Source organism: Gossypium hirsutum, chromosome A09 (assembly GCF_007990345.1).
Source record: "Gossypium hirsutum isolate 1008001.06 chromosome A09, Gossypium_hirsutum_v2.1, whole genome shotgun sequence".
In the NCBI taxonomy this organism is placed as follows: domain Eukaryota; kingdom Viridiplantae; phylum Streptophyta; class Magnoliopsida; order Malvales; family Malvaceae; genus Gossypium; species Gossypium hirsutum.
Window position 1 is genome coordinate 49,231,991 of NC_053432.1, and position 19,997 is coordinate 49,251,987.

Sequence of the window (19,997 nt, forward strand, 5' to 3'; positions counted from 1 at the left end):
GCTCATGTCTATCGAGTGTGAACTCACTTCGAACTAGAAATTTTTTCACGAAATTACCAGTAGGAAAATTTTACAGTTTCTCTAAACTTTTGGGTCTAGTTGTAAATAAGAAAAATATCTTTAGAAATCTTCTAAAATAATTTCTTCAGAGAATTTTCTCTCTACAACTTTCTCTTGAATTCAAGTCTATGAAAAATAATGACCTAAAACTCTCTTTATATAGGGAGAGTTTCGAGAGTTCAACTAAGATGAAACTTAATCACTTTAATATTAAATTAATATAAAACATATCAAAATAAGTATTATATTAGATTAATAAAATATTTATCTATAAGATAAATATTAAAATAAATTTAATATTAAGATAATCACTTTATTATTAAATTAATAAAATACTATCAAGATGAGTATTAAATTAATATTAATAAATTTATTAAAATAATATTATTAATTTAATAAATTTATTATTAAATTAATAAAATACTATCAAGATTAGTATTAAATTAATATTAATAAATTTATTAAACTAATATTATTTTTGGAATAGTTAATTTGAAATCAAATTATCTGGTAGAGTCCCAGTAGGAGTGTAATTCTTTCACTGCTCAACCATCAAAGAACCACCATCACTGACCCTCTAGTGGCCATCTGAATGTTGACGTCACAGCCGCTGGCACTAATGTGCCCAGTGGTGTCATCGTAAGCACAACACCCTCATGGCACCTCGAGTCGGTTCAGATGCTGCCAATTTGGTCCTGGCTAGTGATGTCCCAACAGGTTCGTCCAGCCACTGGTTGGACTATGACTTGGTTTCAGATACCGGACCTGATTCGACTAGTTTTGGACCTCGGTCTCGGTTTTTGTTTCTCAATTCCAATTTTTTATCTCAAGTCCAATTTTCAAGTTCAATTAACCATTGGGCCAATTGTCTGACTTGAAAATTAATTTCAAAAATATCATATTTATTTTAATTAATTTGATTAATTTAATTTTTCTTGATCAAAATTAATTTTACCAAAAATTACTAAGATTTTCAAAATTAATATTTCAAGAAAATTCTTTAATCAAATTCTCTAATTGAACAATTTTCATGACTACTAAATTTAATTCCATATCGAATAAATTGACTCAATTAAATTATTTCCAAATTCGTAAAATTTCCTTCTGATTCAAATGCAATCTGATCAAGCTTTTGTTGAGTTAGTGGAGGGAGCAACTGGTCATTTACAATTAAGCTCTAGTAGTTGCAATTATGTCTAGAAGTATTGTTTTGATAATTCACGATTTACTTAATCATGAAATCAGTCTATAAGAAGTACCATGATTGAAAACTCATTATCATATACTCTTTACAAAAGCAATTCATCCAACTATTTTGTCCAATGACCTCGTCATGTACGTGTTACCCTCATATTATATCCTTGATTCTTTTGAGTTATATCCGTTCTGTAATGCCCCAAAATTTTAATTTTTGTTTTTACAAATGTGTGACACAAATATCGGTTTGCTTGAGTGGTTAAGTGTTTTGGGTGTGTGTGGGAGGTCCCAAGTTCAAGCCATGACTTGGGAAAATTTTGGTATTTTTATGATTAAAGCCCAGTCTTTTGTCAATAGGCTTTTATTTAATTGTTGATAAGCTTATATCAGAATGGGCCTACTGGTTTGGTGGTTAAGTAGTGTGTTGGTATGCTAGTGGTCTTGAGTTTGATTCCCTATGCGTCCAAGGGAATTATTTTTGCTATTTGTACCCCGTAGGAGTTTGAACTGAACTAAACTGCCAAGTAGTGGATGTGTAGTGGGAAGTGTGGGGAGCAAATTAAGGGATTGGGTTAGTGTTTTAGTTTAACCATTATTCCCTTCTCAAATTTGGTTTTCTCCCTCTTACTGAAGGAAATTTTTAACGTTTTTCTTCATCTTTTAGCTTCCAAAATTTTGTCTTGCTTCTCTTCCCCTTTTCGGTTTTTATTTTGCTTACTTCATGTACAACAGTTCTCTCCCCCTTTTTGATAAGTTTTTGTTGACAAAGTTTCTATTTGTCACTTTTAAGTTGGTGATTAATGGGAGTTCGTTAATGTCAGTTTCGGGAAGATTTAAGGACTCATAATCGATTGCTGGAGATTTTGGATTCGTGAGAATAGCGGTGGTTCGATCAAAGGTAAGTTTAAACCGCTCGATAGATGTGTACTTTGATTCGGGTTCGGTAAGTCTCCCTCGTCTCTTCTATCGTGGTTGATAGTGATTACTTAGTAATGCCTCTATTCATCTGTTAATGGCGTAGGAAGCTGTGGGTGATAAATCGCGTATATCGTGTCTTGGTATCATTTTCGGGGAGCTATTGTTGGTGGTAAGTTGAATTCTATTCATTTCTAATTATCAAGTTTGCTTGAAAAACCACTAAAATTGATATTGGTATTTTGATTTTAGGCCTTGGAGTACTTGGGAGTGGCTTTTGTATCAAAAATGATACAGGTGTGTACTCGATTGCATAAAAAATGAGGTTTTGGTGAAAGCCAAAAACCTTATTGTCGATGCCACACGAGTATGTGGTCACCCGTGTGGTAGGTCGTGTGACATAACATGGGCGTGTGGTCGACGAGGTTGGGCCATGCGCACAAGACACGTCCGTGTGATGGCCAGGCAGGCCGTGTGCGAGACACAGGCTGGACTGACTTGGGCCGTGTGGGCCACACGAGCATGTGGGATTTTGGGCCAGGCCGTCTAATCAACACAACCAAGGCAAATTTGGGTCTTGGGGCCCACACCAGCATGTGGGCCCACACAAGCAGTCCACTTTGACGTGTGAGCCCATTTTTATTGAAATAATTGTTAAGGTTGCACGGGTCACCCCAGTCGGCTGTGAACCTTCCATAAGTTGGCAAGCACTACTTAGACCCTCATTTGTGTGGAATTGATTATGTGAATTATGTACTGAGCATGTTATATATATAAGCATGTATATTGAACTGTATGTGTATCAGATAGACCTGTGATAGCATGACATTCTATTGTATGTGATAGCATGACATTCTGTTGTATGTTGCAATGCATAGGGTTGGGTTGATTTTATTTGGCGAAAGTGTACTGAAAGGCTCTTAAGCCTAACATACTGGCAGCTCAGCTGCAAACTACTGTTTAGTGCCGCAATCGGTACTACCTGGAGTGTAGGGATGGGTGGGTTGATTTAATCCCCACATGGAGTGTAGGGTTGGACGAAGATGGTGTGTAGAGGTTGGTTGGGTAGGACTCTGTTTACTGATTACTGTTTACATTACTGTCACTGTGATGGGCTAAAGCCCTAATGCATATCTGATACTGAACTGAAAGGGGCTAAGGCCTGAACTACTACTGAGACTAAAATGGGCTTAGGCCTAGACTGCATTTGACTGTTTGATTGTGATTAACTGCATGTATGTTATCTGTGGGAATTACACACTGAGTTTACGAAACTCACCCCTCTCTGTTTAATGTGCACAAGTAATCCCCAGGCCTAGATGGATCAGTGCAGCAGAGGACTCGACGATGACCATAGTTTTTAGACTTTACGTTTTTATTTATTTATGTTTTATGGTTTTATTATTATGGGGATGTAATTTGAGGACTCTTGGGACTTTTTCTTAAATTTGGTTTTTATTTTTATTTTTTGAAATTATAACTGCTAGTTGTAGGAAGTTTGGTTTTCAAAAGGCTAACGTATTTTCTAAACTCACGATTACTTAAACTGCTTTTTTTTAAAAGCTTCCGCAACAAGAAATGTTTTAAAGCAAATGTTTTAAATAAGTAAAACGATTTCCTTTAGAACTAATAAGAGATAAAGAAAAGTATTAAAAGAACAAAGGTTTACTCATTAACATAGTTTTCAAACACCCTATCATTTGACATTGCCAAATTCGGCCATAACGTCTAGGTCGGGTTTGGGGTGTCTTCATAATGATTAATATGATCACTATCAACAAATTATTGTGATAAATTGTTCGTTCAAGAACAAGCAACCTGTGGCCACATTCCATATTAATCAATCCACACAATGCCAATGAGAGGATATCATTAGCTCTCTAATCGAGCTATAAATTCCATTGTTGCTAGTAAAGCTATGCCATACACAAGTCATGTACCCAACATACCAGCTATGGGCTCGATCATCTTTAGAGCATAAGCCTCCACTTATATCAAAGTACATGAGTTACATACACATGGTCAGTGACTAACTCATGATTTAGGTAAATCACACCATGAACATCACATTTGAAGTAGTTCACAAATGGATTCAGATTTAATTCAACTTGAGACCAATTCAATATATCAAACTCTTCCAATGAGTACATCTATATCTCTACCTGTAGAGTCAACTACTCCAATAGCCAAGACTAGCCATCTCCACAATTGGAATTAGACAACATAATAATCCTTCTAAGTATTTGAATCAAATGCTCACTCTCATTCTTTTACGGGATTAAAGACTTGTTTAGATTATCTACAGAAGTGAGTTGTCTTTCTCGCAATGTAAATGTTCTTATAGTGCCACTTATCATTAGTTTGAACTTAGACAATCAATAGGCTAATATTTTTTTGCCACAATTTTGTTATATATGCAAAACATGAAAGATAAAAACACAAAAGATATAATAGTGAAATGTGAAATTAATTTCATTTATTTATTCATCATTCAAATACATAGAAAATAGTTATAAGTTTACTAAAATATAGACACATTTCCCAACATTCTTATTGTTCCTGGCTTTTAACCGAATGACCTTCTCTGCTATTCTCGTACCACAAGCTACTTCGAGTGTGGGATCAAACGATTTTAATAAAATGATTTGAATCAAACTACTTCGAGTGTGATCTCAATAGAAACCAACAGAATTTTTATTCTAGAAAATAGATTTAATACTTGAGAATAAACTCTCACTATTTTTGGGTAGAGTAACAATATCTCAAAGTTATGTAACAAACCCTACCAGTGCCATCTATTTATAGGGAGAATAAGTAAATTCCTTGTTGAATTTTAGAAATTTATTTCTACTAGAAAAATGAACTCCTTGTAATAGCCCAATTTCAGTGAAATCAGAACAATGGCTTTGGGACCACAAATCCGAACCCTAAAATAAATTTTATTTTTATTTTATTATATGATCCGTATTATGATAGATATGTCATGTGAAAATGTTGATACAAAAATTTTATCGATTAAGTGTTTAATTACGAGAAGGATCGCATAAAATGGGAAAGTTGAACTCTAGTAGCTATAAGGATTAAATAGCTATGAAATTCAAAATTAAAGGTCCTTATATGGTAATTAGACCATTAAAGAAAAGTATGTAGATTTTTGGTGACTCATCCATGGAAATTTAGAAAAAGGGCAAGGACTAAATTAGAATTTGAAAAATAATTAATTAATTAAAAAGATAATAAAAGATATTATCTTATTATTTTTTCATCTTCAACCCTAAAATTATATTAAAACCCTAGAAGAGAGAGAAGAAACTTTCAAGGCTTAATTGGGTAAGTTTCCTTGTCCCGTTTTTAGTAATTTTGATATTTTTGAAACCGGGATAGCTTAATCTATCTATTTGGGGGACTAATTTAAAAAAAGTTATCAAAGTATGGAAAATGGGTCATGGATGTATATGCTGAAAATTAGAAATTTATGGTAGAAAATGAAAGGTTGTTGATAGATAAACAACTTTTACAAAGTGATTTTTGATGAAAACATGATTTAGGGACTAAAATGTAAAGTTGTGAAATTTTATGAAAAATTCTGAATTTTTATGAATACATGTGCTGTAAATTTTGCAATGTGATTTTGGTTAGGCTTGGAATAGGGAGTAAATTGCACAAGTTTCATTTTTCGAGCCTGGGGACGAAATTGGAATTTATGAAAAAGTTAGGGGCAAAATCGTAATTTTTCCTAGGACATAAATTGAGTCCAAATGAGTATGAATTATGAGAAATTAATGATTAAAGCTATTTATATAGATCTAGACAACTTACATTTGAGGTTAGATTTAGGAAAAGAAAAGGTTTCGGATTAGTAGATTTTATACGCAAAGAAGTGTCGAAGTAAGTTCGTGTAACCTAATCGAGCATGTAATTATGTTAATTGAATGTTGTGTTTGTATATAATGTCACTTATATTGAAATGTATTACTTGAATGCTATAATGGAAAATTTAATACATGCTTGAAATGATGAAAAAGGGGTTAACTCCCGATTGAATATTGAATTCCGATGAATATGTGCTTTCCAGAAATGGATGAGGTCCTGCATTTGTTGCGGATGGGATTTAGCTCCGACGAGTAATCCTATTGACCTCATTATAGAAAGGATTTAGCCCAGATGAGTAATCTTGATATAATACATCTTGTGTATATGGTATGATTAGGGTTTAGCCTGGACTGGTAATCCTAATTGAGCTCTTTTGAGCATATGTTATATAAAGGATTTAGCCTGGATTGGTAATCTTGTTATACGATATGTGGCTTGAGAGTGTGTTCTTGATTTAGTTCCCTAATGGGTACCCTTGATAAAAAATTGATGGATTATTCAATCGTACACCTCGAGTGTTCTACTTGAGCATCCATCGAAATTTCAATGATTCAACGAACATAAAACTCTTGACATGGTATGAGATTTATGAGATGAAATGATAATGACTTGAAAGAATATTGCATGATGAGCTCATCTATGTTTACTTAATTGATATGAAGATTTTGGTGACTAACATGTTTGATTGAATGCATGTGTTTAGGCAATTTTGCTAATGGATGGAAAACATGATATTATTTAATAAATGAGATTGGTAAGTTTAGTTTTCATTATATAAACTTGCTAAGCATGTAATGCTTACTCCGTTATATTTTCCCTATTTTATAGTGCTCGGAAGCTCGCAAAGCATAGAGATCAATGGAGCACGATCACGCTATCTACTAATTATTTTGGGTATTTATAGTGGAATCATTTTGGTATAATGGCATGTATAGGACAACTTGGCCTTTAGTGGCTTGATAATAATGTTTGTAATCTAGCCATTGGAATGGCTAGTAATGGTTGCTTTCATATACTTGTAATGTCATGCTATGGTAGCTATATATATTTATGTGTTAAATAGTTGATCAAATCATGTTTAACACATGGATTGAACTAAGGTAAAATAGTAAACATGTATGCATGTAATGATATGCCATGTTGAATGATAGAAATTGCTTAACTTGAATGCTTGAAATGGTTGGAATGTGTTTGGTATGTTTTAGTGCAAGAAAATGGAAAATTTGGGTGACAAATGAGGCTAGGAAATGGCTTTATTTTGTTCACATGAGTAGACACACGGGCATGTGTCTAAACCATGTGTGACACACGGCTGGGTAGATCGGCGTGTGTCCCCTACACCTTAATTTTGAGAAACAGAATGCTCAGAATTGAGCAGACGAACGTGTGTCTCAACAGTGTGTGCCACATGGCCTAGAACACGGGCGTGTGTCTTGGCCATGTGAAACCTACACCTAATTTTGAAATGAATTATTTAACCACATGGCCTAGCACACGGGTGTGTAGCATGGCTGTGGGGACAAATCAGAGAGTTACACGGGGTCGAACACTGCCTACAGCACGGGCATGTCCTAGGGTCACACGGGCGTACCCCTTGGACCACACGGGCATGTGAGCCCTGCACCTTGGAAAATTTTTGTAATTTGGAAAAAAATTCTTAGAGTTCCCGATTAAGTCCCAACTCGATTCTAATGCTCGTATTGGGCCTTGATGGTCCAATTAAGGGACGTGCTGGGATGATCTCGGTTAATGAATAGTAATTTACATGAATTATTTGTAAAATATTCTGAAAGTTTCGATAATGATCTGAAACCATATTCTGACAACGGATACAGGTTAAGGGTGTTATATTTTTTGGTATCACAGCTACGATTTAGCTGATTCTCGAATTTGACGTAGCAAACACAAGTTTAGCTATACATGCCATTATATAAATTGTGATAGTGTGATGACTCCTGTTCATCTTAAATGTGATTTTCATATAGTAATGTCATCCAACTGAGCTAGAGTTGAATTCGAGGAAGCTGAGAGCAATGCTTCAGCTTCAGTTCAAAGAGTTGCTTTTGCATCTGATAGTGAAAGGCCCGTGTTTGAGGGCCAACGTGAGGAGGCAAGACAAGTCTTCTTTCAAATGATGAATGAATGGTTTACACGGTATCTAAGAACAAACCCTACTGTACAACGACCTCCCCCACCTACTCCTCAACCAGTTCCTAAGGTACCACAGGGTGCTGTACCTGTTAGAATTGGTAAACCTCCGGTAGATAAAATCTACAAGCATAGGGCGGAAGAATTTAGAGTTACCGCAAATGATGATCCGGAATGGGCTGAGTTTTGGATGAAAAATACCATCTGGGTTTTTGATGATTATCTTGTATGCCTGCTGAGTGTCTGAAATGTGCAGTATTCCTACTAAAAGATACAACTTATCATTGGTAGAATACCATAATTTTAATTGTACCGAGAGAGAACGTTACATGGGAATTCTTCCAGGCTAAATGCAAAAAGAAATATGCTAGTTAGAGATTTATGGATCAAAAAAAGAAAGAAATTTTAGAACTTAAGCAGGGAAACATGACTATATCCGAATATGAACGAGAATTTGTTCGATTGAGCAAATAAGGCAGAGAATGGGTTATAACCGAGGTTGACATGTGTAAACACTTTAAAGAGGGTTTAAATGTAGATATCAAGTTATTGATTGGAATTCTCGAAATAAGGGAATTTGCAGTGTTAGCCGATCGAGCACATAAAACTGAGGAATTGAGTAAAGAAAGAAACAAACTGGAAGAGAGGCTCGGGTTTCTGGAAAAAAAAACTATGAGGAAGTCACAATCATTTGCTTCTAAGAAATTGAAGAAGTATTATGATCGTGTGACCACCTCTACGGGATATTCTGGAAGAGAGCAAGGCTCTCAACGTTCTAACCCAAGGTCTTCATCTCCATCTGTGACTAGTGTGGGTAGTGTTGGTAATCCCAAATTGAAATGTAAACATTGTATTAAATTTCATCATGGGGAATGTCAGTCTAGAAATAAAGCTTGTTTTGGATGTGGTTCACTTGACCATTTTCTCAGGGATTGTCCCGAAAGATTTGAAAAAGAAATAGAACCAGCTCCAAAGCCTAGTAATCCTGTTTCAAGAGGCAGACCACCCTGTCACCCTAGCAATGTTAGTGGTAGTCGAGGTACCACCAGGGATACAACAGTTAGATATGAGGCACGAGCACCTGCAAGAACAAATGCTATTCGTGCTAGAGAAGATACCTCTGCACCAGACGTCATTACTGGTACATTTTCTCTACTTGATACTGATATTACTACTTTGATTGATCCTGGTTCCACACATTCATACATATGCATGAACTTAGTGTTTTTTGAGAATTTACTTATTGAATTCACTGAATTTGTGGTTAAATATTCAAACCCCTTGGGCTAGTGTGGTATAGTAGATAAAGTTTGTAAGAACTGTCTGTTAATGGTAAAAGGTTATTGCTTTTCGGCTGACTTGATGTTGTTGCCATTTGACGAATTTGATGTGATTTTGGAAATGAATTGGTTAACCCAATATGATGCAATGGTGAATTGTAAACAGAAATATATTGTATTGAAATGTCAGAGTGGTGAATTACTTCATGTTAAATTTGATAAACTGGATGGATTACCTAATGTGATTTTAGCAATATCAGCACAAAAATATGTCCAAAAGGATTATGATGCTTACCTTGCATATGTGCTGGATACTAAAGTATTTGAGTCAAAGATTCAATCAATATCGATTGTATGTGAATTTCCTGATGTATTCTCAGAAGAATTACTTGGTTTACCACCAAAGAGAAAAGTGGAATTCTCTATAGATCTTGTTCCGGGGACAACATCTATATCCATAGTACCTTACAGAATGGCTCCTACCGAATTGAAATAGCTGAAAGTACAGTTGCAATAGTTGATTGAAAAAGGTTTTGCTCGACCTAATTTCTCACCTTGGGGTGCCCCGGTTTTATTTGTGAAGAATAACGATGGATTGTTGAGGCTATGTATTGATTACAGACGGTTCAACAAAGTTACAATAAAGAACAAGCATCCATTGCCTCATATAGATGACTTGTTTGACCAGTTAAAATGTGCCACTATATTTTCGAAGGTTGATCTCCGTTCTAGTTACTATCAACTACGGGTAAAATATTGGATGTACCAAAGACAGTTTTTAGAACCAGATATGGACATTATGAGTTTCTTGTGATGCCATTCGATTTGACGAATGCACCTGCAGTGTTTATGGATTTGATGAATAGAATTTTCAGCCCATATTTGGACAATTTTTTGGTGGTATTTATAGATGATATTTTGGTTTACTCTCGAGATGAAAATGAACATACTGAGCACTTGAGAATAGTGTTGCAAACTTTGCGAGAGAAACAATTGTATGCCAAATTTAGTAAATGTGAATTCTGGCTATAGGAAGTTAATTTTCTCAGGCATATAGTATCTGCTAAAGGTGTCAGAGTAGACCCGAATAAAATTTTAGCCATTGTTAATTAGAAGCCACCGAAGAATGTGTTAGAAGTCTAAAGTTTTATGGGACTAGCTGGTTATTATCGGAGGTTTGTAAAAAAAATTTCAATGATAGCTTCTCCGATGACCCATCTATTGAAAAAAGATGTAAAGTTTGAGTGGTTTGATAAATGCCAGTAGTGTTTTAACAGATTAAAGGCTTTATTGACAGAAGCTACAATGTTAGTTCAGCCAGAATCGGCTAAGGAATTTATAGTTTATAGTGATGCATTATTGAATGGTTTAACTTGTGTTTTGATGCAAGAAGGTAAACTAGTAGCCTATGCTTCATGACAGCTAAAGCCGTATGAAAAGAACTACCCAACACGCGATCTTGAATTGGTAGCCATAGTGTTTGCATTGAAAATCTGGTGGCATTACTTATTTGGTGAAAAATGTCACATATTAGCTGATCATAAAAGTATGAAGTACTTGATGACTCAGAAAGATTTGAATTTGAGACAATGTAGGTGGCTGGAGTTGTTGAGAGATTATGATATTGTTATTGACTATCATCCGGGAAAAACCAATGTGGTTACTGATGCTCTGAGTAGAAAATCTCTGTATACTTTGCGAGCAATGAATACTCTATTGTCATTATCTGATGATGGTTCAATCATAGCTAAGTTAAAAGTTAGACCAACATTTTTGCAATAGATTTTTGAAGCTCAGAAAAATGATAGTAAGTTGAAAGCAAAACGGATACACAGTGAATCGACTCCTGACTCAAAATTTCAGATCAGGACTGATGATGGTCTGTTATACAGAGGTAGAGTATGTGTACCAAAAAGTTCAGAACTAGTACAAAAGATTTTGAATGAAGCTTATAATGGTAACATGTCTATACATCATAATAGTAATAAAATGTATAATGATCTGAAAAAGATGTACTGGTGGCCAGAAATGAAACGAGATATTTCTGAGTTTGTGTCTAAATGTTTGATATGTCAGCAAGTAAAAGCTAAACATCAGTTGCCTTCTGGACTATTACAGCCAGTTACGATACCAGAATGGAAATGGGAAAGAATTACTATGGACTTTGTATCGGGGTTACCCCTGTCTCCAAAGAAGAAATATGCCATTTGGGTAATTATTGATCGATTGAAAAAGTCTGCACACTTTATTCTAGTACGTATGGATTTTTTCTTGGATAGATTGGTTGAATTATATATTTCTGAGATTGTCAGATTACATGGAGTGTCTGTCTCTATTATTTCAGATAGAGACCATTGGTTTACATCTCGATTCTAAAGCAAATTGCAAGAAGCTTTGGGTACCCAGTTACACTTTAGTACTGCATTTCATCCCCAGACAGATGGTCAATCTGAACAGGTAATATAGATCTTGGAAGATATGCTTCGATGTTGTATACTTGAGTTTGAAGGTAACTGGGAAAGGTATTTGCCTTTGGTTGAATTTTTATAATAACAGTTATCAGTCTAGTATTAAAATGGCGTCGTATGAAGCTTTGTATGATTGAAAATAGACAAAACTAGTGAGAAAAATTTACACAGAGTTGACTTGGTCCGAGAGACCAAAGAAAAGGTGAAAGTAATTTGAGACAGTTTGAAAGCAGCCTCTGACTGTCAAAAGTCTTATGCCGATATGAAATGAAAAAAATAGAATTTCAAGTCAGTGACAAAGTATTCTTGAAAGTATCGCCTTGGAAGAAAGTTCCCCAGTTTGGTCGCAAAGGAAAACTGAGTCCACGGTTCATTGGACCATATGAGATTACAGAAAGAATTGGACTGGTTGCATATCGGTTAGCTTTACTACCAGAGCTTGATCGGATCCATAATGTTTTTCATGTGTCTATGCTACGATAGTACCGATCCAATCCTTCACATGCTATTTATCTTATAGAGGCAGAGGTTAAGCCTGATATGACATATAGTGAAGAATCGATCAAAATCTTAGCTCAGGAAACAAAAGAATTAAGAAATAAAAAGGTAGCTTTAGTAAAAGTTCTTTAGCAATGACATGGTACAGAAGAGGCTACCTAGGAACCAAAGGATACTATAAGGAAGCAATACCCGAATCTTTTTACTTGTAAGATTTTCAAGGACGAAAATCCCTAAAGGGGGGAGAGTTGTAATAGCCCAATTTTAGTGAAATCGAAACAGTGGTTTCGGGACCACATATATGATTCGAAAATAAAGTTTATTTTTATTTTATTATATGGTCCGTATTATGATATATATGTCATGTGAAAATATTGATGCGAAAATTTTATCGATTAAGTGTTTAATTACGAGAAGAACTAAATCGCATAAAATGCGAAAGTTGAATTCTAGTAGCTATAAGGATTAAATAGCTATGAAATTAAAAATTAGAGGTCCTTACATGTTAATTAGACCATTAAAGAAAAGTATGTAGATTTTTGGTGACTCATCCATGGAAATTTAGAAACAGGGCAAGGACTAAATTAGAATTTGAAAAATAAATAATTAATTAAAAAGATGATAAAATATATCATCTTATTATTTTGTCATATTCAACCCCAAAATTATATGGAAACATTAGGAGAGAGATAAGAAACTTTCAAGGCTTAATTGGGTAAGTTTCCTTGTCCCGTTTTTATTAATTTTGATATTTTTGAAACTGGTATAGCTTAATCTATCTATTTGGGTGATTAATTTAAAAAGTTATCAAAGTATAAAAAATGAGTCATAGATGTATATGTTGAAAATTAGAAATTTATGGTAGAAAATAAAAGGTTGTTGATAGATAAACAACTTTTACAAAGTGATTTTTGATGAAAACATGATTTAGGGACTAAAATGCAAAGTTGTGAAGTTTGATGAAAAATTCTAAATTTTTATGAATACATGTGCTATAAATTTCGTAATGGGATTTTGGTTAAGCTTGGAATAGGGAGTATATTTCACAAGTTTCATTTTCCGAGCCTAGGGACGGAATTGGAATTTATGGAAAAGTTAGGGCAAAATGGTAATTTTTCCTAGGATGTAAATTAAGTTCAAATGGGTATGAAATATGAGAAATTAATGATTAAAGCTATTTATATAGATCCGGACAACTCATATTCGAGGTTAGATCGAGGAAAAGAAAAGGTTTCGAATTAGTAGATTTTATACGCGAACAAGTGTCGAGGTAAGTTCGAGTAACTTAATCGAGCATGTAATTATGTTAATTGAATGTTGTGTTTGTATGTAACGTCACTTATATTGAAATGTATTACTTGAATGCTATAATGGAAAATTTAATACATGTTTGAAATGATGAAAAAAGGGTTAAGTCCCGATTGAATATTGAATTTCGATGAATATATGTGCTTTCCCGAATTGGATGAGGTCTTGCATTTTTGCGGATGAGATTTAGCTCGGACAAGTAATTATTTTGACCTCATTATAGAAAAGATTTAGCCTGGACGAGTAATCCTGATATAATACCTCTCGAGTATACGTTTTGATTAGGGTTTAGCCTGGACTAGTAATCCTAATTGAGCTCTTTTGAGCATATGTTATATAAATGATTTAGCCTGGATTGGTAATCTTGTTATACGATATGTGGCTTGAGAGTGTGTTCTTGATTAAGTTCCCTAATGGGTACCCTTGATAAAAAAATTGATGGATTATTCAATCGGACACCTCGAGTGTTCTACTTGAGCATCCATCAAAATTTCAATGATTCAACGAACATAAAACTCTTGACATGGTATGAGATTTATGAGATGAAATGATAATGACTTGAAAGAAAATTACATGATGAGCTCATCTATGTTTACTTAATTGATATGAAGATTTTGGTGACTAACATGTTTGATTGAATGCATGTGTTTAGGCAATTTTGCTAATGGATGGAAAACATGATATTATTTAATAAACGAGATTGGTAATTTAGTTTTCATTATACGAACTTACTAAGCATGTAATGCTTACTCTGCTTTATTTTCCCTATTTTATAGTGCTAGGAAGCTTGCAAAGGTTGGAGATCATTAGAGCATCGTCACACTATCTACTTACTATTTTGGGTATTTATAATGGACTCATTTTGGTATAATGGCATGTATAGGACAACTTGGCCTTTAGTGGCTTGATAATGATGTTTGTAATCTAGCCATTGGAATGGCTAGTAATGGTTGTTTTGATATACTTGTAATGTCATGCTATGGTAGCTATATATATGTGTGTGTTAAGTAGTTGATCAAATCATGTTTAACACATGGATTGAACTAAGGTAAGATTATAAACATGTATGCATGCAATTATATGCCGTGTTGAATGATGGAAATTGTTTAACTTGAATGCTTGAAATGGTTGGAATGTGTTTGGTATGTTTTAGTGCAGGAAAATGGTAAATTTGGGTGACAAATAAGGCTAGGAAATGGCTTTATTTTGTCCACGTGGGCGTGTGTCTAGACCGTGTGTGACACACGGCTAGGTACATGGGCATGTAGTTAGGTCGTGTGTCCCTGCACCTTAATTTTGAGAAATAGAATGCTTAGCATTGAGCACACGGCCAGAGACACAAGCGTGTGTCTCAACTGTGTGTGCCACATGGCCTAGAACACGGGCGTGTGTCTTAGCCATGTGAAACCTACACCAAATTTCAAAATGAATTAATTAACGACATCGCCTAGCACATGAGCGTGTGGCATGGTCGTGTACACAAGACAGAGAGTTACACGGGGTCGAACATGACCTGCAGCACGGGCGTGTCCTAGGGTCACACGGGCATGTCCCTTGGACCACACGGGCGTGTGGGCCCTGAACCTTGGAAAACTTTTGTAATTTTGTGAAAAATTCTTAGAGTTCCCAATTAAGTCCCGACTTGATTCTAATGCGCATATTAGGCCTCGAGGGTCCAATTAATGGACGTTTTGGGATTATCTCGGTTAATGAATAGTAATTTACGTGAATTATTTGTAAAATGTTCTAAAAGTTTTGGTAATGCTCCGAAACCTTGTTTTGATGACGCATACGGGTTAAGGATGTTACACTTCTAGTATAACTAGAATTATAGGGGGTGGCAACCCCAGTTAATAATATTAAGGTTTGTCATCCCTCCCTTTAACATGAGAGGCTTTTGAGCCTCTCCCATATTGGGTCTAATTACAAGTACTTACTGGAATTTTAACCTAGTAATTTATAATTTGATCCAACCTGATATATGTATTTTTATTTTTCAAAACAAACATCTCAATTTATTTTCAATTAAAGAATTTTCTCAACCCAATTCTAATTCTGTTAAAATCATGATGACTTTACCGTAAAAGATTCTATTAAAATATATTTAATATTTGTACATTTAACGGTTCACTAAATATTATTTAATTCGAAAAAACATAAATTCATTTCCAGGTCATTTTTTTATTTAGGAGAAAACTACATTTATTTCCGATTGATTTCATTTCTCCATTTTCATTTTCATTTTGGAGAAAACCATTTTTCAAATGTTTCTCGTTTCTCCATTTTCACCATTTCTATCCCATTTTTGTTCAGTTGATTCAACATGCAATTCATTTATGGTTTCAACGAGTTAGTAAAGGGACAGATTGGACATATGTGATTAGAGCTCAAATGATTTGTAACACCCAAATCCCCAAAGGTCGGCTGAGGCGCTACACAGACAGAAAATAGACTTATACATAGTTCGAATTTAATTTAGCTATGGTGCATAAAAAACTGAATTTGCGTTAAGTCAAAAAGATTTTAAGTGATTAATAAATCAAACAAGTACACACCATAGAACAAACATAGTTGAGCTTCAAACTTTCGACTCAATTAATTTCTTTAGAAAAAAATATTGACGGTAACAATGTCATATAAAATAGTTTGGCGTGTATAAATAGAAATTACTTCACAAGTCATAATTTAAGAAACTTTAACCAATTTCTCAAGAAGTAACATTCTTATAAAACTTTACTTAATTAATAAGGTACTTTGTTACAGATTCTTATTCAAAATAGAATTACACGCCACCTCCAAAGATCATTTGCATGTTATAAAACTAACACAAGAGAAACTCATAGTAAAGGTCGCTATTTTTGGTTAAGTTACTTTTACAAGCTTATGACGAAGTATCACCTGGAAAGAGCAGAAAGAAATAGGGTAAGTTCAAAAGAACTCAGTGAGCTCCTGAAAAGAAAAGACTCAACCCTTTAGATGTAAAACATAAGCAAGAATGATATTACAACTGTAAACTCATACATAGAGACTAAAACACCAACTCTACATGCCGAGACATTCGAGCGGACACTCCTATATAATTGGCAAATACTTAACCATAGCGGATAGCATTTCCAGGTGCACTCTAACATCAGTCGAACTCTAATATTGGGTGTATACTTTCTTCCTTAACATCATAAGGATACTTTTATCCTAACACCAAAGAGAACTTTAATCTTAATAGAGCTGATATTTCCCTATGAAATACAATCTTTTCTAACACATAACTTTGCGTTCCAAACACATCATCAGGCTAAATCAAACACACCTTCATTAGGGCGGATTCTATATGCCAAATACCAATACCTATCAAATACACCACGTTTCCAACACAACAAACATGGAACAAAACTTACACTTAACATTCAACTTTTCTTTTCTATCAGCAAATATACACAAGAAATAACACATACAAAATTATTTTAACTCACTCTTTTCAATACATAACATATATCACATACAGAGTCATATTAACTTACTTTTTTCAAATCCTTCCTTGGGTTAAACCTCAAATCCCCCAGTCACATATCAGAATAGATGTAACACCCCTAACCCGTATCCGTTGTTAAAATAGGGTTACAAAGCATTATCGGAGCTTTCACATTAATTACTATTCATTTACCGAAATTATTCATAATGTAACTTAAAAGGACCCTCGAGGCCCAAAACGAGTATTAGAATCGAGTCGGGACTTGATCAAAAACTCCAAGAAATTTTTACAAAATATAAAAATATTTTCAAAGGTCCAGGGCTCACACGCGGGTGTGGTCCAAGGGACACACCCGTGTTGCGAGCCATGTTCGAAACTAGGTAGCTCTCTGACTTGTACCATATGGCCAGCCACGCACTCATGTGTTAGGCCGTCTGGTTAATTAAATTTTTCAAAAATTAGGTGCAAGTTTCACACAGCCAAGACACACGCCCATGTCTCTGCCCGTAAAGATGTTTATCTATCAACAACCTTTCATTTTCCACCATAAATTTTTAAATTTTTAGCATATTCATCCATGACATAATTTCTATACTTTGATAACTTTTCAAATTAATTCCCTAAATAGATAGAGTAAACTATCTCGGTTTCAAAAATATAAAACTTACTAAAAACGGGACATGAAAACTTACCTAATTAAGCTTAATTAGTTTTTTCTATCTCTCCTAGGGTTTCCATGCGAATTTTGGGGAAGATGATATAAAATAAGATGATATTTCTATTTAATTTAATTATCATCTTTAATTTATCACTTTCCAATTTAGTCTTTAACCTTTCCTAATTTTTTCATGGATGATGTAACACCCTTTACCTGTATTTGATGTCGAAACAGGGTACGAGGCATTATCGGACTTAAACATAAGCAAACATACAAAATCAAGACGTAAATTTCCATCCAAATTTCAATTTTTTCATAAACATTCATATTGTCCTTATAACAAACCTACGAGGCCCAAAACATGCATTGGAAGTGGTTCGGGACTAAACAGAGAACTTTGGAAAATTTCACAACACTTAGAAAAGTTTTCATATTTTAAGAGCCACATGCCTGTGTGTCTTGGGACATGCTCATGTGGGCAGGCCGTGTGGTCACACACGCCCATGTCCCTAACCCGTTAACTTTCTGTTTGTCACCCATGAACAAATTGAAGTCACACGCCAAGGCACACGCCCGTGTGCTTAGGCTGTGTGGTCAATTTAATTTTCATAATTTTTCATAAAATAGGTGCAGACTTCACACGCCCAGGACACATGCCTGTGCCTGAGGTCGCGTCATCCACACGGCTGAGACACACACCCGTGTCTCTGCCCGTGTGCCTAATTCTGAACATTCTATTTTGCAATTATTTAGGTGAAGGGGACACACAACCAGAACACACGCCCATGGGACAAGCCATGTGTCACACACGGCCTAGACATACGCCTATGTGTCTACCCATGTGGACAAAAACAAGGCTATTTACCAAGCCATTTTATCACCCTTCCATGCGCACAGCTACTTAACAAAACATAACACCAATCCAAACAATTATATTCAACCAATTCAGCCACAATCAAGACATCCACACATCATTCACATGCTACCATTTACTACATACAAACATCACATACTTATCTACTTCAATCATGCAACCTTCCACATCCATGAAAAACCTCATCATATGCATAAATACTTAAACCAATATTAGCCAATTTCATATGGCCATTTACAAAATAAATTATTAACCAATATAAGCCAACACATTAGGCCAAATCAATGTGACACATAACAAAATAACCAAGTCCCTATACGTGCCATAACTCAAAATATTGAAATCATTGGTACCCAAAATATTAAGCTGATAGTGTGACTGGATATCTGACAATCTCCGATCCCCGAGTTGGCTTAGTGACACTATAAGACAAGGGAAAAGAAAAGGAGTAAGCTATATAGCTTAGTAAGTTCCCATACAAATAATAATGCATTATAAACTCACATTTAACATACAATTAACTTGAAGTAATTAACATAAATGTCATTATAAATCTCATAATCAAACTTACTCAATCACAACCTTACCAAGGGATTCATCACATATCGAGCTCATTAAGCATGAGTTTTATGTACATACCTGTACCAATTTACAACATACCATAGTTTTTCACAACTTTGACATTCTTGTTGAATTTCCGATTGAACCACTTGGAATACTAAAGGATACTCAGGAATCTCACACACATAGTATCATACCAATGTCATATGCCAGATATGGTCTTACATGGGATCTCCTATTGATGCCAATAGCCCAGCGATGGTCTTACACGAAATCTCATATCGATGCCATATCCTAGATATGGTCTTACATAAAATCTCATAATGATGCCATATCCCAGATATGGTCTTACACATAGTCTCAGTAACCTTAATGTCATGACATTTGTATCCTCTCTATTCCTAAGGGTTAATCGGTATTTCATGCCTATCGTAACTTTGTTGAACACACACAATGGTCGATCATAATTCATACAATAGTAAGGCATTTAAAATACAATTAAAGCAATGCATTTTTTATATAAGAACTTACCTCGGTACAGAAATAGTAGAAAATGGACCTAATCGTCAAATACTTTATTTTTCCCCCAGTCTAGGTCTGAACCTTATTTCTCTTGATCTTATAATTGAAAATTTAGCTCATTTATTAATCATATTACTCAATTCAGTCCAAAACTTACATTATGGAA